Genomic DNA, 16,287 nt, shown 5'->3' on the forward strand with positions numbered 1-16,287 from the left:
TGGCCGTTGCCATGTCACAACACAAATTAATCATGTTAATTCTAAATATCACAGCCTCACTGCTTTTCCACACAATTTACACACTGACGCTAATGGAACATATTCTATTACGACGACAACTTTGGTATTGTTTCACACGTTAGGTGGCCTTCCACTTCACTAATAAAAATAAAACAAAGAACCGATCATGCTCAATCACATCATATGAATTACGTATCTTCATCACGCACACATACACACTCAGGTATACATTCAAAATAATTGTTATTCATTCTTTTCGAATCCGCTGTGGGCCATACGCACTATAATATTATCACTACTTCTGGAATTTTCAACACGCACCGATTGGCCGCACCACTCTCAATTACACGATTTCAGTTTGAAGGTTACTACATCCCAAGCGAAGAGAGGCATATTCTTGCCGAGGAAACTGGTACTATCACACACAATCTGTATGTTATATCTCAGATAGGACGTGCCTCCTATGCCACTCAGAGTAACGCCGTTCTTTTCCCTTCCACTGTCGTTGATATGGTGCCACACAGTGATTCCTCTGCAGCGTGGTAAAAATTTCATTCGCTGGCGCTAGCTTGTGACCTGGTTTGTGGGGTATCTTGAGACAATGGAGGTCGCTCAGATGGTTGTCATTAGGCACATAATTAGAACTGGCGTACGTTTTAATATTTGCTGGGAAGTTCTTCATTCCTCCAGTGTACGTGTGTGAATTCAAAGCTGGCGGGCCTGACGAAATCTTATTAGAATCTTTACCGCATTCGCGGCTGTTTTAACCATAATTTGAGCTACTAAACTACCGTAGGCTACCGTAGACTATCATAAGTAATCGTAGATTATGGTAGTTCTTCTAGTAACCTTGCTCAGCTAAGATTGTAGCTGCGTTACTTGTAGGTTAGGTGTGTGGCCTACCTCTCGGGTGTAACCTCATTTCCATTGCTCTGTTTGTACATGCGGATAGCGTCTTACTAGATTCTCCTAGAAGCTTGAGGCAATGGACCGTCTAGAAACTGAGTGACGATATGTAAACGGCAGTGTAACCTACAGAATATTGTTGTTATGCATAGGTTTCTGTCTGTCTATTAATTAAACCTAAACAGCAACTGTCAATGATTAATTTAGGTTTCATTAAAAATATTTTGATTTGTAACGTGAAACAGAGAGACGTTGTGGCACAATTTAAAAAGGTATAAATTTATCGTTCCCCGCTAGAAAAAGGCAATTTTCCCAAAAGAAGGTGAAATTAAAAAAAATTCAAAAGAAAACATGTCAAACATCCCTTCACTATATAGTCAAGCACGCATAAAACGTATTTCTGTTACTCATAAACAAATTTTACACTTATCAATGACAGCAGGAAACTCCTTTAATGATGATGAAGAACATTCTTTGAGCACAAAATAAAAACTATAATTATATAGATTTTATGTTGTTAGATGCAAACTGTACATTCATCAAAAGTAATTGCTTCAGTTATATAACTGCACAGAGGTTATGCATTCAACTAATTTTTAATACTTACCTTTATATTATGTAATGATGTAAAACACACAATAGACTAACCCTGAGCGATGGGTAGTACTAATCAAGTGCCAAACAAACAGACAAAGGCAAATCCTCGTCTTCCAGTTTCACTCTCACACGAACTACCGACGCGTAGTTGTCGTATAGAGCAGCCCGAACTGTAATACATCGTAGATGCCTTGTAAAAAAATACGAGCCTAGTAACTGGAAGAAAAAGCTGATCACACCCCTCTACAAGAAGGGTAGCAGAAGTTATACACAAAATAATCTAAAGTATGCACGATCATACACACATCAAAAAAAAATTTTGCATCACCCCGATTCCCAGAACTCCTGATGATTGTGGATAATGTGTCACAGACACAGTCGCTTTCTCTGTTCAGAGATGTCACTAAATCCGGACAAAGATGTAAACAACCATGCATGAGAAGCACCTATTAGACGAATGGGTCCGACAGCCGATCACTTCCAGTCATTTCACCAGGAAGGAGGTACACAGCTCTTGTTGTCTGTAGTTCAACCTCGCCTAGACGGTCAATACCGTAGTTCCATCACGCCCGCACTGTTACTTTATGCCCGGAAGGGCTCTCAACAAGGGAAGTGTCTAGGCGTCTCGGAGTGAAGCAAAGCGATGTTTGGACATGGAGGACATACAGAGAGAGAAGAACTGTCGATGACATGCCTTGCTGAAAGCACCCAAGTGCTACTACCGCAGTGGATGACCGCTACCTACGGATTATGGCTCGGAGGAACACTGATAGCAACGCCACCATTTTGAATAATGCTTTTCGTGCAGCCACAGGACGTCGTGTTTGGACTCAAATTGTGCGCATTAGTCTGCATGATGCCCAACATCACTCCCGACGTCCATGGCGAGGTCCGCCTTTGCAACCACGACACCATGCAGCGCGGTACAGATGGGCCCAAGAACATGCCGAATGGACCGCTCAGGATTGGCATCACGTCCTCTTACCGATGAATGTCGCATATGCCTTCAAGCAGACAACTGGCGCAAACGTGTCTGGAGGCAACCCGGTCGGGCTGAACGCCTTAGACACACTGTCCAGCGAGTGGTAGGAGTTGCCCTGCTGTTTTGTGGTGGCCGTATATGAAATGAAGCGAAATTTGTTACTGACTTTAGGGTTAAATACATACGAAGACAGACGGTACGAACGTTCTTAGATTTATCTGACAAGGATAAAATGAAATGGCTTCAATGAAGGGTCCGGGGAAAGAAACAGGCAAGTCACCTTTTCAATAAAAGTTAGGAATCGAATTTTCAACTTTAAAATAAAATTGGTATATATATCATACAAAGTAATGTTTTCAAACCAACTAAGATACTAAAGTCTTGTGTTTGATGAACAAAATGGGATGATTTTTGGTAAGAGTAACATCAATACATGGAACTACATCATAAATTTATTCAAGATACCAACTTCCCAGGGAATAAACCAGCTAAGTCTTCTGAAACAGGAAGAGAACAGAGCATGTGAGTTAACAACTCCCGGGTTTCTTTGTATGTATGAATTTTTTACTATTATTTCAATTATTTTTATGATATATCTGATATTATAATTATCATTTCTAAAATTATCATCAGTTCTAATAACCTTTAAATTATCAGTCATGTGACAATCCAAGGAAAAACTTCATTGCTGCCTAAATCCTGCTACTTTGCTCTGGAAACATGTAGGCGACCTAGAGGTAAGAGAATGTTTTGTTACATATTTTTACAACTAGACGATCTTAAACGAAAATTTGAAGGATTGCAGTAATACCTCTACTTACAGCTACCTGTGTAGAACAAAGAAGGGAGCTGGAATTCTCCTATTTATGTTTTGATGCACCTTTGTCTAGCTATCTTATGATGCTGGATATCATGGGTCCACTATATGTGTCCTTCCATTTCATAAGACGAGGGTGAATTGATGTGTAATCCATTTCCTTCATGAGCCAGAAGTTAGATGAACATTCCAATACATAATTCTGATTAATAAAGTCCTTCCAGTTAGTCCTTAGGTTAGTTAGGTTTAATTAGTTCTAAGTTCTAGGAGACTGATGACCACAGATGTTAAGTGCCATAGTGCTCAGAGCCATTTGAACCATTTGAACCATTTGAAAAAGTTTTAGGAATAAAATTCAGATTTGTTAAGTCCTACAGAATTTCCTGACAGACACTCTCCACAGTGAGAGTTGATGGTTTCATTCTCGAATTTTAAATCATGCCTATGAGACTCCGGGATATCCGTCCATTACTTGAAATTGACAGACCAACGTCCTTATCACATTCCGGGTAGGGATAACCTCGTTCTGGAAATGTGATCTTGATGTTTGCCAAGTCTAGGTAGTTAATAATGAAATGAAAAAAAAAGACACTGCCTCGTTCGGACCTTTCTTGGCATTGCCCTGATTACACCAAGAGGAGAATGCAAATATATTGAATAAATATACCGAGAACTGACGCCTGTAACACACGTCGTTCGTAGTTATAATTAGTACTGTGTGAACTTTTAGCAAAATTCATCCAAGTGGCTTCCATCTTCTTGGCTATGATAGCTTTGTGTCTTGCATCTCATTTGCGTTGGTAGATATTTAAAGTTTTCTTCTGTGAAGAACATTCATTGTTGTTCACTTATTAATTTCTTCATTAATTTTTATGTGGACAGTGCTTCTAAATTGGTCGAAATTCCATCATGTCTACACCCCATTGTCGATATCTGAACAGCACAGCTCAGTTTCTTACACAGCACTAAAATAATAACTTACACTAAGAAACAAATCGTAAAAGAGGAATGCTTCCAACAATAAAATCTCAAACATATAATGGCGCGAAATTTCGGCGATCGCGAGGCCATGTATTGAGCTGGAGTTGAATTATCTCTTTTTTTCCGGAGGAACAGTGAGCTTACCTGCATTTTACGTGGAACAGTTGAGTTACTTGCTTCTTTTGCCGCACACCAAAACTTTAAGGGCGAATACACTGAGGTGGCAAATGTTGTCGGATATCTCCTAACATCGTGCCGGGCTTCCTTTTCGCCCGACGTAGAGGAAGCCCCTGCAGAGACATTGAGCATTGCTGCCTCTATAGCTGACTCTATAGCGTTACCGGTGCAGGATTTAGTGCCCGAACTGACCTCTCGATTATGTCCCACAAAAGTTCGATGGGATTCATGTCGGGCAGTCTGGGCGGGCAACCCTTTCGCTCGAATTGTCTAGAATGTTCTTCAATCCAGTTGCGAACAGCTGTGGCCTGGTGACATGGAGCATCGTTATTTGGGACATGAAGCCCGTGAATGGCTGCATATCGTCTCCAAGTAACTGAACATAACCAGGACCCAGGCCATTCCATGTAAACATAGCATATACTAAAACGTCCCCTTAGAATAATTTATACATGACTGTGCTTAAACTGACACACAATATTTTTTTTGCGCAACGGAATCTGACTTTCAAAAATCCCTACAAAAGAATTGCCCTGACTAACATTAACCTATTCCCTTTCACAAATCACTTACCTCACAAAAATCTTCGTTACTCAAGCTACTGCAATACAGCGAGCGCCACTACTGCCAGCTAAATAAAAGATTCAAACTACAGAAGGCACTAACTACTGATAGGGATAGTTAGCAATTGAAAGATCATAATAGAGAACAAACAATGTATTTACCTTAATAGTCATAATATATATAGCAGTTCATAATATCCAGTATAACAAATTTCAAAACTCCGCCATCTCTCTCCCCACATCCACCACTGCTGGCGGCTCACCTCCAACTGCGCAACGCTACGCGCTGTTAACATCCAGCTGCCCAACACTACAATGGCAGACAACAATGCAAACTAGCCACAGACTGCACACAGCACAGCCAGTGATTTTCATACCGAGCGCTACGTAACGTTGCCGATAAGAAAACATAAACAGCCTTCTTACATAGCCCCCATGCTCCCCACAAAAAATTTTACAAATTGTTTTGGGCAGTGGCCATTACAGATTTGAAAAAAATTTTCATAATTACAATATCAAAGAAATCAATACACACACTTATTGATACAATGTTGGTCAAAATCTAAAATGTTCTCACAGTCCATAAAGACAGTCCAGATTGTTCATTACAGTAAAATTGCAGTGTTTTTCTCAAAGTCTGAACAGTAAAAGAAAATGCACACGGAAGTAGTGGATTTCCATGCAGTCTTGAAGAAGTGGTGTTGTCCTTCCTACTTACAATACCATTAACGAGCCACCACCAGCTTGCACAGTGTCTTGTTGGCGACTTGGATCCATGACTCTGTGAAGCGTGCACCACACTCGAACCCTACCACCACCTTTCATCAACGGGAGTCGTCTCACCAGGCCACGGTTTTACAGTCGTCTAAGGCCTAACCGATATTGTCACGAGCCTAGGACAGGCGCTGCAGACAATGTCGTGCTGTTAGCAAAGGCACTCTCGTCTGTCGTCGGCTGTCATAGCCCGTCACCGCCAAATTTCGTCGCACTCTACTAAGATATCCATTCTTCGCCGAGCGTCCCGCATTGATTAAAGAGGTTATTTCATGCAGTGTTGCTTGTCAACTCTACGCAATCTCAGCTGCTCTCGATTGTTAAGTGAAGGCGTCGGCCACTGTGATGTCCATGGTCAGAGGTAATGCCCAAAATCTGGTATTCGCAACACTCTGTTGACGCTGTGGATCGCGTCATAACTTCCTTAGCGATATCCGAAATGGCATTTATATGGTTGGGAGCAGGATACAGGGGCTGCTGGGGTTGAAGGCTGAGTAACAAATTGAGGATAGAAAATAAAGTTTTATTTATTACGCAAGAAAATTCATGCAGGGTACTGGTAACAACATATTGACATATAACTTGTTCAGTTGAAATGTACATCAGCCGATTTAACATGAATCATCAACAAGTTATCTAACATCAAACATTCTGCAAATATGAGATTTAAACCTTCCCCAAAATTTTAATGCTTGTAAAAATGTTATTACGAAACGCAGAAAATTACCAAACTGGTCACTGTATTTAAGCCTTACATAACCTAATGGGCACAATGGCTTACAGGAAATAATATCACAGACGTATAGCAATATCTCCCCAATACAGCACTGTCTTACGTGACCTCGTGTGCCACAATGATTCAGAGAACCAACTCATATAGTTAAATGGTAAATATTACCCACAATGCGCTTGCGTTATAATGTTACGTAGCACACCGATTTCCCAAGACAATGCAATTAATGGCAAGTACAGTCTGGTCCAGAATAACGAGTGCCCTTCCACTGCTTAAACTACTCAGAATCAGTAATGAACTGCTTTACAAGGCAAGCACATTCAGTTCAGACAAGTTAACCAGAAAGTGCCTTCATTTGAATTTTACCACAGAAATCCATTAATAGTCGTGGGTCAGACGGTGATTCGAAAGGGACTCATGACAAGTTACCGCACTCTTGGCGATTGGCACTAAACCCCTGGCGCACGATAGATGTGTGGGCCAGAAACCCCGTTGCAACAGGAGCCGATAACAACAGCACCCACAGAACTCTTTCTAAAACCACACCGTGAAATACAATCAAAGGGGTTTCCAAAACAGTTTAACACTGAACAGTAGAAAAGGACAAAAATAAAGAAACACGACACTTTCAATTAGCCTTGAATTACTCCTAGTTGTGCTTAAGATTGAATTAATTTTAATCCAACAGTTAAACAGTGGTGTCACAGTAGACTTAAACTTTACTTGAATAGCAAGACAATTTGGGCGTCCTTTAACTGACGTAAGTTCAGTAACAAATACAATTTAAAGACACTCAAGTGAGGCTATTGTGGAACACTTCATCAATTTAAGCAAACACGCCCACATAGGCACTCCATACGTAAATTAACCAGGGCACAAGTCAGTATTTCGACACGCGACGTGGGAATACTCACCGCTCAGCAGCGCAAACCAGAATACGACGGAAATAAGTCTCGCTGTAACTCCACCAGATGAAGATGCACCAAACTAACAGCTCACCTTTAACAATAGTAATCCAAATGCCGCTAATAAGGTAATGGCCAGCCCGTAGCCACAGCGTGAGAAAGGTTGAACTCGCAAACAGAACGAATCACAGCGAGTGACTGCAGCACCTGCAGTTCGGCTGCTCGGCCGGCCCCAGTGCAGCCACCACACTCACACCACTTGCCAACGCGACTTCCGCGGTCTTCCGGCGTCGCTCCGCCCAGGGCCGCTCGTCTTTCTTTCTCTCTCTCTCTCTCTCTCTGTCTCTTTCTCTGTCTCTGCCCGAGACTCCCTTTCCCCTTCCCGCACGGAATCCCAGAGTGCGCACCAACCCGTGCACCGCAAAGCGAATCGAAAGAGATCGAACACACTACACCGGAACAATCAAATCGCTGGAGCACATGGCACAATCTCCCCCTCTTAATGCGGAACTGGAGGGGGGCAGGTTTGATTCACCTGACCTGGCACCCCACGCGCATGCCCCACTTGCCGTGGCTTAATCTGATTGAGATGTGCCCTCGTTTGTCTCTTTGATCTCAGATCTTTGAGCAACAAGTTCACCGGCGATAGCCTCTCGACGACCATATACGGTCCCACGGACCTCGGCAGAAGCTTCTCAGCGATACCCTGGCTGCCTTGAGCGTGCCTACAGTAGTTTCACAAAAATACACTATCGCCCATCTCAGGCGCCTCCTCCTTCCTACCTCTGTTGAATCTCTCCTTCTCCCGGTTATGAGTTTTTATTATGTTTTTCTTGGCTGCCTCTCAAGACCCCTTGATCTCCTCGGGAGTAACTTTCTCAGGTAGTAAATCATTCAAGGACCAAATATTGGCCAGGGGCGAATTGAGATTAAATGAAAATATTAATCTTGCTGGGGTTGTGCGATGTGCCTCATGATTAGCAGTATTCAAGGCGAAGGCCAAACAGTTGAGAGACAAATCGCATCTCAGGCATGGTCCCATGAGTCTAGCTCCCACAAGCATTCCGTGTTCAAAGTCTGTTAATTCCCGTCACTCGGCCTTAATTACGTCGGAGATCTTTTCACACAAATCACATGAGTATAAATGACAGCTTTGCTAATTCAGTGCCCTTTTATACCTCGTGTACGCGATACTAGCGCCATCTGTATATGTGCATATCGCTATACCAAGACTGGTTTCACCTCAGAGCAAACCCACGACTTAGCTATTTCAAATGCTGTTCATGCTGCTAATCGTTTCGACGGAGAGTCTAATTTTAAGGTATAATTATTTTGAGGAAAAAATGACTTACCTTGTTTTTCCATGGACCCTTCAAATATGGTGGCATGGTGCTTCCCATCACTATGATTTTTTCTCTCTGACTTAATACTTTTATAACTTTTGACAGGGCACGCGCTTCTTTTCGTGCCAACAGATCTGGGGTTGATTTTGATTGAGCTAAACAGTTTTCATTCACTAACTAAGATGCAGCTATGAACACCCAATTTGCGGTGGCGTCATTGCAGTGGTGCCACGTTTTGCCATTTCAGAAGAAGTTCAACGAAGTTGTACTTAATGACGCCACTGGTATTCTCACACCACTGCATAGCATAATTCTACTGCTCCTTGGTGGCTATATTTAGAAACATGGACCACTTATCTCAGTACTCGTGGTTGCTTTGGTCCGAGAAATAACGGTATGTTTTTACTTTCTTACTGAAATTTTCGTTGCAAGTCTTCAGGTACAATTTCGTATTTTTGCAGCTGTACGAAGAGCAACATAATTTCACGGTTTAATCTTCTGTATAAGTACGTGTATGTTCAAATCACTGTTAGTAAGATGAGCAAGAGACCTCACCCCAGCAGTGGTGAGAGGCAGAAGTGTGGGCATCCAGGGAGCAAATCCCAGTGTCAATGCCTGGCAGGCAGGGCGTGCTGATGGTGGATGCTCAGCAGATCAGTAGTACAGAGGTGCGAACCCGCAAAGCAGGCAGTCGCACAGGTGATGCTCCATCACATCGTAGGGCGTAGTAATATGTCTTTGACGCTGGCCAGCTCCACAATGGACACCACAGATTCGATGCCTGTTGATGGCAGAATTCTGATTTTTATATGTGACAGAATCAGGTGTGTTTGTAAGCAGATATCAGAAATGACCCTCTTCTTACTCCATTTTAACTCGCCAGCAAGTCCCACAACATAACCTCAAACTCCTTGTGTGCTTGGCCACAACCCGCTAATCTATTTAACTCCCCATTTAACCAAAAGCTCATCACTTGAGTCTGTTGTCAGCTACAGGTGGACTCTTATTGCCTAGAAATGACAGCGAGAACATGGGTTTGCAAGTGTAAACATGGGCTCATGGCATTACTGCTATGCATGCAAACACAGGACATGGGAATTATTGTTTACCAGAACAATGACTCGTCAAAAATGGTTCAAATGGCTCTGAGCAATATGGGACTTAACTTCTATGGTCATCAGTCCCCTAGAACTTAGAACTACTTAAACCTAACTAACCTAAGGACATCACACACATCCATGCCCGAGGCAGGATTCGAACCTGCGACCGTAGCAGTCGCGCGGTTCCAGACTGTAGTGCCTTTAACCGCTTGGCCACTCCGGCCGGTAAAATGACTCGTCAGTCAGCAGTGAATATTGTTCTGTTTATGCATACATTTATGTAGATGCATACACCAAAGAGTCAAATTATTATGACCCCCTAATTAATAGCTTGTTTGCATTTCTTTGGAACAAATTAAATCACTGATGCGCTGCATCAAGGATCTGACAGTTTTTTGGTAGGTTTGTGGAGCCGTGTGGCATTAGATGTCTATGCACAGGTCATGGTATTCACTCATGTAATGGGCTGCAGATTTGCATACGCAGTGATAGCACCCGATAGTGGCCCAGGTGGGTTCCATAGGATTTACATCAGGCAAACTAGGAGACACCCGAGTGAGTTTACTATAATGCTCCTCAGACCACTGTAGAATGATTTTGGCTCTGAGATTCGACAGTAATACTGCTGAAAGACGACATCACCATCAGGGAATACAAGCATGGAAGGATACAGGTGGTTCACAGCTGTCAGCGTGTCTTTTATTACTACCACAGGCGCCATGCTAGCACAGCAGATGTCTGCCATAGCATAATAATAGCCTCACCAACTTCCATCCGTGGCGCACTGAACGTTTCGATCTGCCATTCATCTGAGAAACGGCGTTTGTGGAGACGACCATCGACCTAGTATACAAAACCTGTGAATTACCCAAAGGGCTGACACTTTTCCACTGATAGATGGTCGAATGCCGATGATCCTGTGCCCGTTGCAATCGTAATTGATGACACCTCTACATCTACATCTACATCTACATCCATACTCCGCAAGCCACCTGACGGTGTGTGGCGGAGGGTACCCTGAGTACCTCTATCGGTTCTCCCTTCTATTCTAGTCTCGTATTGTTCGTGGAAAGAAGGGTTGTCGGTATGCTTTTGTGTGGGCTCTAATCTCCCTGATTTTATCCTCATGGTCTCTTCGCGAGATATACGTAGGAGGGAACAATATACTCCTTGACTCTTCGGTGAAGGTATGATCTCGAAACTTTAACAAAAGCCCGTACCGAGTTACTGAGCGTCTGTCCTGCAGAGTCTTCCACTGGAGTTTATCTACCATCTCCATAACGCTTTCGCGATTGCTAAATGATCCTGTAACGAAGCGCGCTGCTCTCCGTTGGATCTTCTCTATCTCTCCTATCAACCCTATCTGGTACGGATCCCACACATGGGTCAACGTGTGAATGTATAGAAGTGGTCTGCTGTGGAGCTCCAACCATGCGTGGCGTGCTCTTAAACACTTGTTCTCTTTCGGAAGAGATGCCACAGATCACCATCCATAGTACTTTACAGAGAGCATAAGCCCCCGAAACATAAGTTCTGCGAAGATTTGTGGACCTCAAACCATTAAGCATCTAGTGATAGTTTCACTGACCTTCTACTTCTTGTGTAGATGTTCAGGACAGTAGCACATGAACGTTCAACCAGCTTCGCCGTTTTCGAGATACTCATTCACAGGCTCTGTGTAATGATGATCTGCTCTTTGTCACTTATCTCAATGGATTTCCCCAATTCAGCACATATCTCCGCTCCCTTAGTATTTTTTTGTTACCACATCACGTGGCCACAAGGCCACAAGGCAGCATTCAATGTCATGGTGCACACGGTCATAATGATTTGGCTCATTAGTGTGTATGTATCAGTTTATAAATATGTATGCACATGTACATACACACACACACACACACACACACACACACACACACACTTTTCCATCTATTTTATATACAGGCTTTAATATGTGTAAGTTTAGATATTTTTATATATGGTACTCTAATCGTTAATATGTATGCACATGTGTGTGTTGGTTATTTTTCACGTGTGTCAGGTGGGCTTTACGCAAACGTATCACAAACTTTAAACCTTATGTTTCCTGCATGACTATAACTGCACCACTAAATGGAATACACCTGTCGATAGAGACTCACCGTTCATTGTTGATGTGTCCACTCTTTGACACATGACTTGCTGCCCAGGGGGAAACTAAGTATTAATGGCTTGGTCTTTCCACTTGTACTTGGAGGTACTAACCAACCTGAAAGCAAATTGCTTCTGATAGCTATAATTACTAGTGTTATAATGAGGTAAATACTGATGTACTGTTGTTCAAAACACTGTCCTCAGTCACCAATAGGAAGATCTCCACTTATATCCGTTACACCCTTTATGTGTACATACATCTTTATATGTATGTGTGTATGTATTTACATATATGTCTCTATGTATGTAACTTTTCCAAAGACAGCTGTAGATTTATTTTAATATTTCATACTTATTCACAGACTGTTTAACAATTATCTTTACACACATCTACTTTTCAAGCAATACTGCGTCTGAAATAACAGTAGTAGGAAATTTGACACGAGGATGAAGTGCGTTCTGCAACCAGTGATTACTTGTTAAAATACATTTACAGCAGATTTCAAATAAATTTACAGAAATGTATGATAATCCACAGGACTCGACGTTAGCATATAAATGCAAGTTGCCATCACCAAAACAATACAGAAATGTGTTTGGTCACAGAGGCATAACAGTGTCATTTCTCTGTGCATAGCTTTTATTTGATGTAGCAAATTTGTTTACCTATTATGGAATAATGAACAAGAATACGACCATTTCTTTTGCATGGGGCGAAATCTGTAAGTTTTATGTCTAAAGTGTAGACTGTAACGTAGAATTTAGGTCAGACATCACTCAGTTGTAGTTCTGTACACTGCATCACCTAATTTTCGACTTACACCCTCCAGACTCACAAAACTCACGTTATTGGCCGTATACTCCTGCACAGTTCACTAAGGGAGGACGAGGCGATGAGTGTGAAGTGACCGCAGCGACACGATTCTCAGTTTCGATATTCTTGTAGAACTATAGAAGAAAGTAAGCCGGTATAGCTGTGACGTAACAGCAGATTCTTGATTTTTAAAATATGCGACCCGCAACATTCGACTCTTTAATTGGTCCATTTCTGATATGTATTTGTAGGCAAATACCCAGGTGCCCCGCAGACTCCGTGTCGGAATGCAGCCGAAACGTCCCAGATATCAATAATACCACTGGCAGAGTAGTGTCACCAATCTATCGTCTATGAACAGTGTGCCATTGCCTGCAGCAGTCAATGTTGTTGGACAGCGATGCACGATTTCGCGGAGAGGTTGGTTGTGGAAGTCTCTAGTTTGGCTGAACCGGAAGCATCACACCTCGAAAATCCCGTCTTTTTCATTCTGAAATTTCCTGCCACACAATGGTTTCTACCTCCAAGAATGTTGGACGAAGTGGCAGGATGCCACCCCGGGCGAATATGGAGGTTGAGACAAAAACTGATAGCACCGAAAACTAGTATTGGTTACTGCGTCTTGTGCTGAATAAATTGAGGTATTGTTGCGTATCAAAAACGCTACAGATGTGTACCTGTAACACATACTAAAATTTGCTCCTTAGATTTGTTTCTTCGAGATGATAGGCAAAATCTGATCATTAACTCTCGCATTTAGAATGGATTTCTTAGCACCACTTCTGGTTTTGTGTCAAATAGAGTAATGCACCAATATCGTTTCCTTGTGAATATTGACATGTACAGTGAATGACCGTCTCTCTTCAACACTGCCATTTTGCTTAACCCGTAGTAGTACGCGATTATGGGGCCTCTCTACAGTTCTTAGAAGGGACTAGTACACCCGACAGAAATGCATTTTGCCGAAAGCACTCGGACAATCACCTGTAGAAGCAACGGTATATGCGGGTGGGTTTGATAGTGGGTGGAGTGGGGAGCTGGGCTGGTGGAAGGTGTATGTCCGCAGTCCACACTCTATCACAATGAACTAATATTTCAGTGACATATATTTTGTATACAAGCTGTGTCAAATATTTTAGGTTCAAATGTGTGTTAAATCTTATGGGACTTAACTGTTGAGGTCATCAGTCCCTAAGCTTACACACTACTTAACCTAAATTATCCTAAGGACAAACATACACACCCATGGCCGAGGGAGGACTCGAACCTCCGCCGGGACCAGGCGCACAGTCCACGACTGCAGCGCCTTCGACCGCTCGGCTACTCTCGCGCAGCAATATTTTAGGTCAAACTGAAACAGGTAATTGTGGGTCCACAACCGATTGTGTTGAGACGTCGATCCAATGGTCGGAAACGCATATTTATTATGTTATGCACATACACAGTATAGCAACAACATAGCTCAAAGTGGTTGTTCAAATCGACGACCCCAGTCTCAATTAATACTTGGCAATGGCGCACGAAGTTCTGCAACACTCTTTCCAAGATCTGTGCTGAACCAGGAAACAGGCAGCTAGGACCCTAGGCAGCAAGTCTTCATCCATTTCTATGAGGGCTTCATACACCAACGTCTTAACTTAGAGCAAGGTGGCGCAGTGGTATCACACTGGACTCGCATTTGGGACGACGGTTCAAACCCACGTCCGGCCACCCTGATGTCGGTTTTCTGCGATTTCCCTAAATAGCTTTTGGAAAATAGGAGGACGGTTCCTTTGAAATGGCACTGCCGATTTCCTTCTCCATCCTTCCCTAATCTGGTGGGACCGATGACCTCGCTGTCTGATCCCCTCCCCCAAATCAACCAACCAACCAACCGACCTCAATTTCACCCCAACAGGAAATATTCTACAGGTGTGATATGGCGATCGAACAGGCCATGGAACAGGACCTTCCCTTCCAATCCAACAACGAGGGTAAATTATATTAAGCTGCTCTTGGACATTAACATCGAAGGGGTCTAGTGCACCATTATCTTTAATCACATCAAGTAGTATGGTCTCAAAGAACTGCAGCAGCGCATCTTCCTGGAACACCAGGTAATGTGGACCAGTCAAATGGGGAGGCTGTAAGTAAGGTACTATTAGGTGATTTTGAACAATGCTCACTCATACGTTGGCAGAAAATCTTCCCTGGTGCCAATCAATGTGGGTGGGGTGGGGATTCTCCTCAAGCCAGAGATAGCTGTTGTCACTGTTGAAAACCTCATCTCTGGTGAGTGAGACCTCATCCATGAACGAAACAAACTAGTCAGGGATGTACACTGCTTATTACCTCTGTCTTTTCCAATATACAATAGCCACCTGGGTCTTTGGCAGAATGTGGCAGAACTTCATGCACTGTTACCATGCATGCATTTAGACTGCCAGGGGTTGATCTCAAAAATCATTGCTAGCTACGTTGTTGTTGTGCAGTGCACACGTTGTATGTCTGTAATAGAATAAGTATGCGCGTCTGAACATTGGTTCTCTATCTCAATATAGTCGTCGTTGCAATACGTGCATCGAGACCGGCGGTCGTAGATTTCAACAATTACTATGAACTATATTGTTGTTATGTGATGTATGCTGTGTATGTCCATAACACGATGAATATGTCTTTCCGGACACTGGTTCCCTGTCTCAATGTAATTAGTTGTGGACCCACTATTATGTGCATCAATTTGACCCAAAATAATTGAAACTTCTTGCATTAGATACCCATTCATATCATAAAAATGTCTATATATGTATATATATTCCACTTCTCCTTTTAAACCACTGAACCGATATGAACCAAATTTCGTATACATATCCCTTATCATCAGGGAAAAGTCCCTGTGGGGTATTACTCACCTAGATGTGATAGTTCAGGAGATATGACGTCATAAATAATGAGATCCCTGAAAATTCCCACATCATTCATGACTTTTAAATTTAATGTTACTAACCCACTGACTCGATTTCGATAAAGTTTGGTTAAGACAAATTTTGAACCCTGAGGAAGAACATAGGCTACTTTCGAAAGTGAATAGTACAAGACACTTACTGAGCTGAGATGAAGAATGTAATGCTAATTTCATGAAAGAATTTATTGTGTAATGAAACTATTTATTCCTTGACTATTGAACTTGGTTATATTATATTTTTGATAACGTCTTATTCGTCGGTATGTGCTACATGATGCGATTCAAAATAATGGATAAAAAAATGGCTCTGAGTACTATGGGACTTAACATCTGTGGTCATCAGTCTCCTAGAACTTAGAACTACTTGAACCTAACTAACCTAAGGACATCACACACATCCATACCCGAGGCAGGATTCGAACCTGCGACCGTAGCGGTCACGCGGTTCCAGACTGAAGCGCCTAGAACCGCACGGCCACACCAGGCGGCAAAATAAT

This window comes from Schistocerca cancellata, chromosome 3 (assembly GCF_023864275.1).
Source record: "Schistocerca cancellata isolate TAMUIC-IGC-003103 chromosome 3, iqSchCanc2.1, whole genome shotgun sequence".
NCBI classification, from domain to species: domain Eukaryota; kingdom Metazoa; phylum Arthropoda; class Insecta; order Orthoptera; family Acrididae; genus Schistocerca; species Schistocerca cancellata.